General features: G+C 39.4%; 1 long non-coding RNA gene across 1 annotated transcript; it reads left to right on the top strand.

Annotated features, from left to right (window-relative positions):
• Window positions 1-1050: 1050 nt before the first annotated feature.
• LOC132332962 (uncharacterized) lies at window positions 1051-10159 on the top strand. The gene is made up of 3 exons (XR_009488023.1): window positions 1051-1226; window positions 3063-3163; window positions 10050-10159. It is a non-coding gene; the product is annotated as an uncharacterized LOC132332962 (long non-coding RNA).
• The last annotated feature ends 251 nt before the right edge of the window (window positions 10160-10410 follow it).

Here is a 10410-nt window from a genome sequence, read left to right as displayed (position 1 = left end):
TAGCCCTATACATTAATGTTTTGTTCCTGATACATAAGCAGCACCCCATTTTGTACAGGCCAAGCATTTCATCTTTGAAGTTAGTAGTCACTTTTTTTTTGTCAAGCTCTTCCATTGTTTAGACCTGCTTCCCAGTCCCAGCCCCAGTTTATCACAGCGCAAATTTCCTCTCTCGCATATTCTTCCCTCTAGGTCATTGATAGTGAAAGCAAGCAATATGTTTCCTGGTGTTCAACCATGTGGCACTTCACTAGTCACATAACACACTAGATAAGGAGATGACAGTCTGTGCTGCTCTGAATAGCATATGTGCATGCCATCTGAAAGCCAGGAGCCAGAGGACATGGATACAGCCAACAGAGGGAGTCAATGGCAGCAGAGCCCTGGCCATTCATCCCCTGCTATGGAGAGAAGAAAAATTGACAGCTCTGCATTTATGGTTGAAGGGAAGATTTCAGTCTGTTTCTCGTTAGTCCCTAGGCATCATTTGGAGGCCATGTGCTCCTCTTCTTTCGAGCTAGAGGTTGCCTAGATGACACAAGTTTGGTCCCAGCTCTGCAGGAGGTGGTTCCCCATTAGAATATCAGCTGTTTTGATAAAAGTTTGGCCCTTTTAACAATTTTTAGGTGTACAGGGAAGATCTGATCTATAGCATTTGCCTTTTTGTCTATTAAGTATACTTATCAACTAACATAAAGAAGCTATAGCTGCTCTCTAGTTAGAATTACAAAATAAAGCCTAGTTTCTGGGGAACACCTGCTTGCTCCATCTTTTACACTATAGCAGCAATGTTTAACATCTCTTCTGCCTACTCATAACTTGGTATCCAACATAGCTAAAATTATGTAGATCTCATCAACCAAAGTGGCGTTCCCTTCAGACTAAAAAAGTCCTAGATCTCAGCATTGGTGAATATAATAAAGAGAAAGAGTCTTTTCTCTTTGACAGAAGCAAGCTGTCAGAGTAATAGTGAAATGAGACAGAGAAGAAAAAAATATTCAAAATATTCTTAGACACATCCAGGCAACATGTAAATAGAATAATAAATCTGGCAAGAAAGATCTGTTTATTTTTCACACAAAAGGGCTAAGAAGTTGTTAGTGGGGTTTTTTTTTCCATTTTAAAACATGGATTTCTTTTTCTTCCACCTGAAGTCTGCACAGTATTCCGCAGAGCAGCTGTCCACAGCAAGAAACTCATCATTCACTCTCTGATCAGCACATACAGTAAGTGACATGAAACTCTGCTTAATTCTCTTGTGTCTTCATGAAATAATTTCTTCACCAACTAAAGAAATCTGCTGTTTACCATAATCTCAATTTAACACCTTCTCTCACTGTTCAAAAGTAACTGTCTACATTTGAATGGGGTTTGCAAAGCAGAAGTAACTGCCAGGGAAAACTAAACAAGTCTTGTCTCTTCCTTGAAAGTTGAAAAAGGCTTTAGGTTTTTTCATCACAGTGACAGGTTACATGGTAAATAAAGTTTGAGATCTTTGCTTTGGCCATTTAATACAAGAATTGGTTAGAAGTGAACAAAGCTGAAGGGTGCAAAACTTGAACTAAGCCCAAGTTACACATTAAATCGGTTGTTGGGAGACAAGTGGCACATGCCCAGTGACCCTGGGGGGGCGGGTGTGGTGGGACAGGCTGCTCCTCACTTACAGAGGAAGCCCCTTCAAACTGACGAGCACTACGGAACACAGGCCTTGGGAAACATTCCACTCCTTGGGAGCTGATTTGTTTGGTTTGTGTAACGTGGAAAGCGGCTGGGAGGATCTCAGCACCTCAAAGCTGGGATGGGTCCCACCTTGCCTCACATTCCCATGCACAGCAGAGGATCGCTTAAAAAAGATTTCCTCATTCACATTGGGATCAGATACAATATCTTTTAATCAGCAATCAAAACAAAGGCCCTGTTAGTATTGCGAGATTAGCTAGATTTCTACAGATTTGTTCTGAAGTTAATGAAATTGCATCCGAAGATGCAATGCGATATGAAATGTTCTGCAGGAGTTCAAAGCCTGCCACTGCGGCTACGCTCCCCAGCAGCCTGTACAAGCCCTGCAAGCACTTACCTGGGAACCTGTTCTTGAGGAAAACCTCTCCTGCAACTCTCTTCCCCTGACTCATAGGGTTTGAGGAAATTCGCATTTCAAAATTTAGAAATACAGTGCACAATGGTTTCATGTCATAGCTGGATTGAAGTAAGAAAAAGCATTGTGTTGGAGGGTAGGAACCTCTTTTTGTCTTTTGTGTTTATATCACTGTCTTGATTTACTGCAGGTAAAAAAAAGGGTAATGTAAAATCCTTGTGTAATTTTTCTGAAACAGGATGAGTTTTCACATGATGTGAGTAGCATTGTACTGCTGACTACAAAATGCTTAGAGGAAACTAAACTAAGTTGAAGGAATTAATATTCCATCAAAGAGTCGGTACTTGCCTCAATAAGATATTTTTAGCATTTTTGGATTTTGATATATGTGTCTTTTTTTTCCCAAGAGAACAGGAAAACTACTTCTCTTCTCACCACTTCTTTCATGTTAGGTTGTTTATGGCAGACCATTGCATTAGGTCATGTAGCATTTGATCTGCTGGAAAATGAACAATGTTTTAAACCATCCATATGTTTCATCTGCTGCCTCTCTTTGGTCAGGTGAATGTAATTTTCCTACCAGTACCTCGGTATGGACCAGGGTTAAAAGCTTTCACGTAAGCCAGGTTTGTACCTAACCAAAATATCCTTGCCTGGGCAGAGCTTTCGATGCTAGAAATAATGTTTTTAAAGCATATTGACATATGCATTAAATGAAAAGCACACATAGTATTGAAGTGCTCTATTTCCCTAGAAAAGAAAGAGAATAAGTCTTAATTTTCCTTTAGGGCAAAGCTTTAATAGAATTGCTGCTAGTTCGTAGTCTTCCAGTTATTGTTTAAACCCCATAAGATACTTAAGGCTTTGAGTGTTTATACCAAGAAAAGAAAAATATGAATTCATTTTCTAGCTCAGATTTGGAGCTAATAAAGTTATTCTGATTTCTATTACGTTTCTTGCCCACCAGCGTTACCCTCCTGCTATTATTTAGCTGAACAGTTTCAGTGTCTCGGGTGCCTTGTGGAAGTTGGGAAGGAAAATCAAAGGTCACAAGGAAGATGGAAAAAGGTAATTAAATAATTGCAACAAAGAAAACAGAAAAAAAGAAAGGGAACAGAGGATACAAACAGGAGCTATTGAAGTGGTTTTTAGTGTTGTCATTTAGGTGTGTCTATGTGGTTGAGTGATTTTCCTCAGTAATCTGCTTGTTTTGTTGGTTTTACAGTTTTTGGCGAGATGATTTCTGAATTTTTTTAGATTCCCCCTATACCCTCCAAGATGGACAGAATTTATCATGTTGCCATTATCCATCTCCAGTGATTCAAGGACTTCTGTGTTTTCTTAGCAAGATAGCCAACATCTCACATTCTGTACATTATATGTACTTGGAATTAAATCTCATTTCCCCTCTCTCATAGCTAACAGGCATTGTTTCAATGTGAGATCTTCAGCAGTTGAAATTTCAGTTCTACAGTGCCCAGTACATATAAATTGCAATATCCCAGGGCACGAGTGGAATCCCACTCTGTCAGGCTTATTTTACTACGACACGCAATATGCAAGGACATGCCAAGCTGGGCAGAAGAGAGGAAAGCATGTAGCCATTTTAGCAGCTTCTGTCTCATCCCTTACTGAATTGGAAATTATTGTGAATTTTGTGACAAAATTATGTGTGGCACTTATAATTTGCAATGTGGTCAGATATATGTGTATAGTACGGGTGAATAATTAGAAAATTGATTGCGCCTTTAACTCTGCAAATCTTAGGAAGATATCAAGTTTGGCACATGTGTATTTTTATCTACAGTTGTCATCTGCTGCAAAACATCTGGATTTTAGGGGGTCAGACTTTTAAACAACCTGAGTGTACAACAGATACTACAGACTCTTTTTAGCTACCCAGTTTGAAAACAGAAGTGTATGGGCCTTCTGAAACAGTTTGCAAATCTGTCCTTAAAACAAAATGGTTTTTTTTAGTGGCTAAAAAAGTATCAGTGCTTTTTTCCATTTGTTCTTGTGTTTAAGAATTCAATGAAAAGTACAGTTTTCTGCAGTACCTTTGCTTATTATATGACTAGGCATTAGATAAATTGTGGTTATGTTTGGGCTCCATATTTGATTTCTAAGTTATGAGTGTGAGATTATGCACATCCACAGCTTGTGAGAAGAGCCAGACTGACAGCAGAGGGGTTGATGTCCTTTGTGGAGCAGGTACAGCATGTTGCCTTTTTACCTTGTCAATGTACTTCAGCCTCAACACACTCCCAATGTGGAGAGCCCCAGTTTGTTTCCCACATCCTTCTGTCCTTGAATTCTGGGCTGGGCTGGGCAGGGCAGTCTGGCTTCCCATTAGTTCTAGCTGGTGATTGAGTGGGCAAAACCTGCAAAATAAGCAATGCAACTCATTGATGTAGGCAAATAAAACTTTGTCTTGGGCACTTGCAAAGTCCAATGAATCTCCTGCTAACAAACCTGCCTCATTTTCAGCTTCATTGAAAAATGCAGTGAAATCAGGCTTTAATCAAGGAAATGAGACATTATGGTGCATATTTCCACATCTGAAATGAAAATCTATTTTTTAAAGAAGAAAATTAAATGCTATTTCAATTTTCTTGTGCTGAGTCCCTTTAGGACTGTACTGAGCTCCTGCCACCTACCAGCATGCTCGCCAGGCAGTCTGTACAAATATTATCATTACTTAAATAGAGTCTGAATCATTACCTTGTGTTTTCACTTTGTAGTGAAGTGATTTAAATATAGTTTTCTTATGTTGGGATCCTTTGACAAATGCATAAATAGTTAGCGCATTGTTAGCAACAGTGAAAAGGAAATGGATGCCTGGCAGGAGGAAGGGCAAATAATTTTCTCATGCTTGCTGTGCTCTTTCTGTAGTGTAAATCAACTTTTCTCCTCTGAAAGTAAAAACTTATTCCAAGATGTCAACAAAAGTAAAGTAATTAGGAAAGGAAATGTAATTCCTCTCTGCTGCTCCTCCCTCACACACATTAGTAAATGAAAGCTATTTAAAGACACAACCTGGCATAGACTAATTGGAGATGAGTCATTTGGGACCTGATCCTGGAAATGCTTACTCAAAGGAGTGGCCCTTTGATTGTTTGCCTGGGTCAGTGTGGAGTGCCTGTGCACTGCTGCAGGATCGGGGAGGAGAAGGGTCAGTCCTGCAGGGTCCTGAGCTCTCCTGAACCAAAGGCTCCTGAGTTGGCCAGCTCCAGTGGGAAGATGCCTGTGCTTGGAGTTAACTGTTCTATTGGATCACAGCCAGTTTGGTCAGTGTCTCTCAAGATTAAACCCTGGATATTTAACTTAAAATAGAATAAGAGTATTACCAAGCTACTTTGATTAATTAATCTCATTTGGAATAAAAGAAACAACTAGAAAACTGAAACACGCCACAAAACTTTCCCATATCCACTTCTGCTTCTGGTTCATGTCTGTCATAAAATTAACTCCTGTAATATGCTTTTTCCACAATTTAGTTCTCAAATACTTGGCTGCAAAGGAAGCTGTAAAGCTCAAAGGCGTATTTTTTCTTAGTGTTAGCAATTAATATGCCACTAGTCTTTGCATAAATAAGTTGTCTATTTTAAAGCAACTCAAATGGGCTATTTCATTTTATATGACTGTTAATTAAGATGTTGATTAGCCCTGCTATTGAAGCATTGAAACCCTTTCTAAAAGAAATGGCCACTGTTTCAATTTTGTTTTAATTAGTTGGACTTTGAGGTTATTTACTACAGTGTCAGCTATCAAAGTACAGCTATTTAATTTGATGTTCAGTCCGAGGCAGGTAGCACACAGAATTCCACATTTGCCTGTAACCACTGCCATTAACAGCAATATGATTTAAGGTCATTTAAGAGTCATCAACCTCACAGATGGTAAAATGCGAAGTATCTAAAAGGGAAAATAACAATTGTTGTCTTGTCAAATAAAATCCGAACATTGTATTTTTCGTGAACACCCACTGGCTTCCAGCAATTTTATCCAGAATGTGTTTCCCTTTGGGCGGAGAGTGTTAGGTCTTCCCTTTTATGTATCCTTCCATTGAGACATGCTAACCCCCTCGGGAGGTGAAACCCACCCAGATATTTGTGATTTTAAAACTTCATTTGCGTCACTTGCAACAGAGATGGATCATTATTCTGGGATAAAATCACATCCTGCACAGTGAAAATAACAGGCAACATTTGACCTGAAAAGGGAAAGAGGAAAAAAAAAAAACCAACAACTTTAAAGTGTTAAAAGAAACAGACAGTGGTAAAGCTGCTTCAGGAAACAAATTCTCCCTGTAATGCAGTGTAATTACGATCTTTTCTAAGCTAAGTATAGTACCCTAGAGATTACTATAAGTAACTTATAATAGAATTTTTATTAGTGGTAGTAATTTTTTATGATAATTAGTGTAATCTGCAGCCAATAAAATCAGAAGATATATAGTTATCTCTTTTACACCAGAAAACTAATCTTCAGACAGCTGAAACATTAGAAAAAATATATTATTTTATGATTGTTATACACCTTTATGTTCTTATTATTTGGGTTTTGTTTAATAGCTCTTTCCATTTAATGGTGAAAGATGTGAGGCATACTCAAGAGCAAGTATAGAGCAGCCAGCTTGGGCTAAGCATCTGGCATTTTGCTTTCTTGGCAATCTTTATTCCATCTGATGTTAAACCTCATCCCTCTGGAAGTTGGTGAGTTTTAAGTATTTCTTCTAGATAATGGGTGACCCTTGCACAAGCCCTGTCCTCAGAGTGAGATTTTGTCATTTCTTATTGACTGGAGGGATAGGCCTGGCTGTGCACATGGTCTGTGTATCTTTGGGACCCTCTTGTTCTGCTCCACAAAAAGAATGTTTTGACTGAATGGATTAGCTACTACTGCTAAACCAGTGGGTTTGCTGGAAATACAAAAAAAAGAGAACAGTTCCAAATAAACCTAGGGAAGGACTAACAGAAATTCTCTGTTAGTGTTCTGAATCATACCTTCAGTTTTTAGTTTGCTCCTCTGTCAGAACCCTCCAGGTTGCATGGATGAGATGGAGCTCTCACATAGGCTGCCAAAGCTGGCATCATACATGCTTAGAATTTCTCAGGCTTGGACTTCATTCAAGGCTGTTTGAATGGACATGAGGGCTATGAAGAGAGACTGATGTCTTCCACTCAGGGAATGGCATAAATTCTCCTAGACCTTTTGGAAATTATTCCTGCAGAAGGAGGTCAGAGGACTGTTGCATTCTCCTAGGCTTTTTAGACTTGATTTGTCCTAAACTGAGAAAGAGAATGGGAAAAGGAAAGGGGACAAAATTATGGTCTCACTCCTTAGACGTGCTGAGGTTAGTATTCCCAGCAGCTGTACAGATATTCATAGTCTGTGTTCATAATCTTCTATGCCTTGATGAGGTGTAACTCAATGTTGACAGTTGGCACATTATCTCCAGCATGTGACTTATTCTCTGTTGAGATGCATGAGGTAGAGCAAGCTCCACAGAAGTTTGTCCACATTCTGCAAATATGGGAGGACATCAATGCTTGCAGTTACCTGTGATCCATACTTTGTGAGTTCTCCAGTGATCATAACTAATACAGCGTGTATTAAGCTGGCTTATGTTCATAGACCTGTGTGTAGTTCACACAGTGTGTAGTTATTAGACCTCTTTAGACAGTCCAATAACACAAACATTCATCTAAAGACAAAGACATCGGTTAGGTCCCTAATAAAGGTGTTCTAATGATGTTTCCTACATGTGTTGTCAGTACATTTTGTGTGGAAATATGATAACAATCTGTTAAATGAGTTTCCTTCCTTGTTTCCTTCATGTCCAGGAAACCCTTACTTTGTGATGAAAATGGCCACTTTTCTTGCCTTACCTCTGTTTTCCCCCTCTGGTCTTTGACAAAGGTAGCACTGTACAGAGCTTCAGCCTTCAGGTAGATTCCAGTGCTGCTCAGCCAGAAAGCACACAGGCTGTGAAAAAGGCACCCTGGCAGCGGATAAAGCATCAAGTTTCCATGCTGATTCCTCGGGACTCCTGTGTGCCAGCACTTAGAGACTGTTGACCGTGAGGTTTCTCTGACACTCTTGTGAACCCTCACAGGGACAGATGGATTTGCTCTTGAATGGCTCCATTCTTTTCTCTTTGTGAATAGAGCAGGCAATGGTTAATTTGCCCTGACTGCTGTCATGCACCACAGGCTTCTGCTTTGTCACCCCTCCTGCTGACCATGGCCTCAAGGGCAGGAGGTCTCATATTCTGAAAACGTGTGTACTTACTGTATGTGTCCAGCTTGCCTTTTGGGAGGAGGAGTGCTGCAGCTGAGTGCAGATGGTGCTCTTCCCCTTGCTGTGCTTCAACCCCAGACCTAAATAAGAGGTTTCCAGCAAGCTAACTTGGTAGAAACAACTGATGGGAGCTAGAGAAAGGAAATTCCTGTTCCCCCTACACTGAGGAGTCTTACCAAAAGCCATGGTAGCAAAAGTGATCACTCATGGGTTCTGCAATGTTTTGAATTCTATATCATATAGGAGACATTATAAAATTATTTATGGGTTTATTGACTTTTAAGCTGAATTACTGAAATGCATTGTACCTAAGGCTGAAGAATATCTGGAAACTCGAATGACAAAGCAGTTTCTTTCTCATGTGGTCTCTTCAGAGTGTGCCTTGCTTGCAGCCTGCTCTCAAAGTTCTAAAATTGTGCAACAGCTGCCTAAGCATTTCCAGGTACAAATAAAAATGAAGTTTTCAGCCATCAGCCCAAATAACACAACCTTCCTTCTTCATTCTTCATCCTATTTCTGCAGATTGGGTCAACTAGTGTCCTTCATTTGTTATTATTTACTTAAAGGTCTCTCCTATTTTACTGCCCACAAAAATCACTGTGTGTTCTCCCTCCATCTTGCTGACCTTTGAGTTACATAGCAGAACTGTTTTCCAGGATTAGTTTCTAAGGGCTGATAGGTTTGAAGGATTTTAGGCAAAAAGAGTTATATTTGCAGTTTTAGAGTCTGTGAATACCTTATTAGCAAACACTGGATTGTGTGGTAATTTGCCAAGAGGTTAGAACAGATGCATAGCACCCTCCCAGATAAATAAAGCTTAATTTGTAATTTCCACCACAGGCAGATCAATCTGTGTAATTTGAGTGACTGAGCTTTTATAGTTGGCGTGCAAGGAAAATACCTTTTATTTAGAATACCAGGAGTAAATTGACAGTGTAATTTGTTCTGGGAAAATTGGTCACTGTATTCAATTGGGCATAAAAACTCACAGTCTTTTGAACAGCACCCACAAGTTGTACCCTAAAAATATAAGTAATTAAAATCCAGACATTCAGATCTTTGAATGCGCTCCTTTCTGTGACTGGTGTTCAACTTCAGGTGTTGTTTTCCTTGCTTTTCAAGGAATTTGGCATGTGCCACAACATCACATCTGGTAAAGGTTTAACTGAAAAATTGCTCGTTTCTAAATTCAAATCTTAATGTTTCCAGTTAAAATGTGTATCCTGAGGTTCATGGTGTTCATCCATTCTACTACCAGGTAGGCAAAAAATCATGCTGCTTGCATCTCAAGACAAATATCAGATGAATTCACTGTGCTACGTACACCACTACCTAGAAACCATAACACAAGTGATAATACCAGAAAATTGGCAGTGGGGGGAGGCTCTTCAAAGAAAATTTATACTAAAAAATGTAAGATTAGTGACATCATTGTCAAAAATGTGAACTCTCTATCCCCTCTGGAAATACACTGGTAAGCAGACCCAGAGGAGAAGAAAAAATCAGCAGCCTAAAGCAGAGACTGTGGCCTCAGCCAAGAAATCCAGGTCACATCTGACACCCACTGAAATCCACACTCATGAATCCGGTGGACTTTAGGTTGGATTCCTAATCACCAGAAAAATGGTTTAATTCAATGTGTCATCTCCAGGGAAGGGTGAGAGGACATCTGAGATGGAAACAGAGACAAATGACTCTTCCCTTGAGGTAACATCAGATACAGGAGAAGCTCCCCTGTGCTGCACTGGAGTCCAACAGGTAATACCAGTTACCTTGGCCTCACGGGTAAACACCTGAAAGGTAATGCACTTTTGATGACTATAATTTTAGTGCTGAAAGCAACCAATATAATCTACTATAAATTAATTGATCCCAGCATTAAATTTGATCTAACTCAACTGTATTTTGATTTTAAAGAGTTAAATGCAGTCAGAACTTCCTAGATATTTTCTGAAACAAAATTCAGCAAGGGAAGTGTTTTATTTTTCACATGCCTGTCAATGTTTTTATTT

The sequence above is a fragment of the Haemorhous mexicanus genome, chromosome 12, assembly GCF_027477595.1.
Source record: "Haemorhous mexicanus isolate bHaeMex1 chromosome 12, bHaeMex1.pri, whole genome shotgun sequence".
In the NCBI taxonomy this organism is placed as follows: Eukaryota; Metazoa; Chordata; class Aves; order Passeriformes; family Fringillidae; genus Haemorhous; species Haemorhous mexicanus.
The sequence above is the reverse complement of the archived record's forward strand: the minus strand, read 5'-3'. Positions and strand labels throughout refer to the sequence as shown.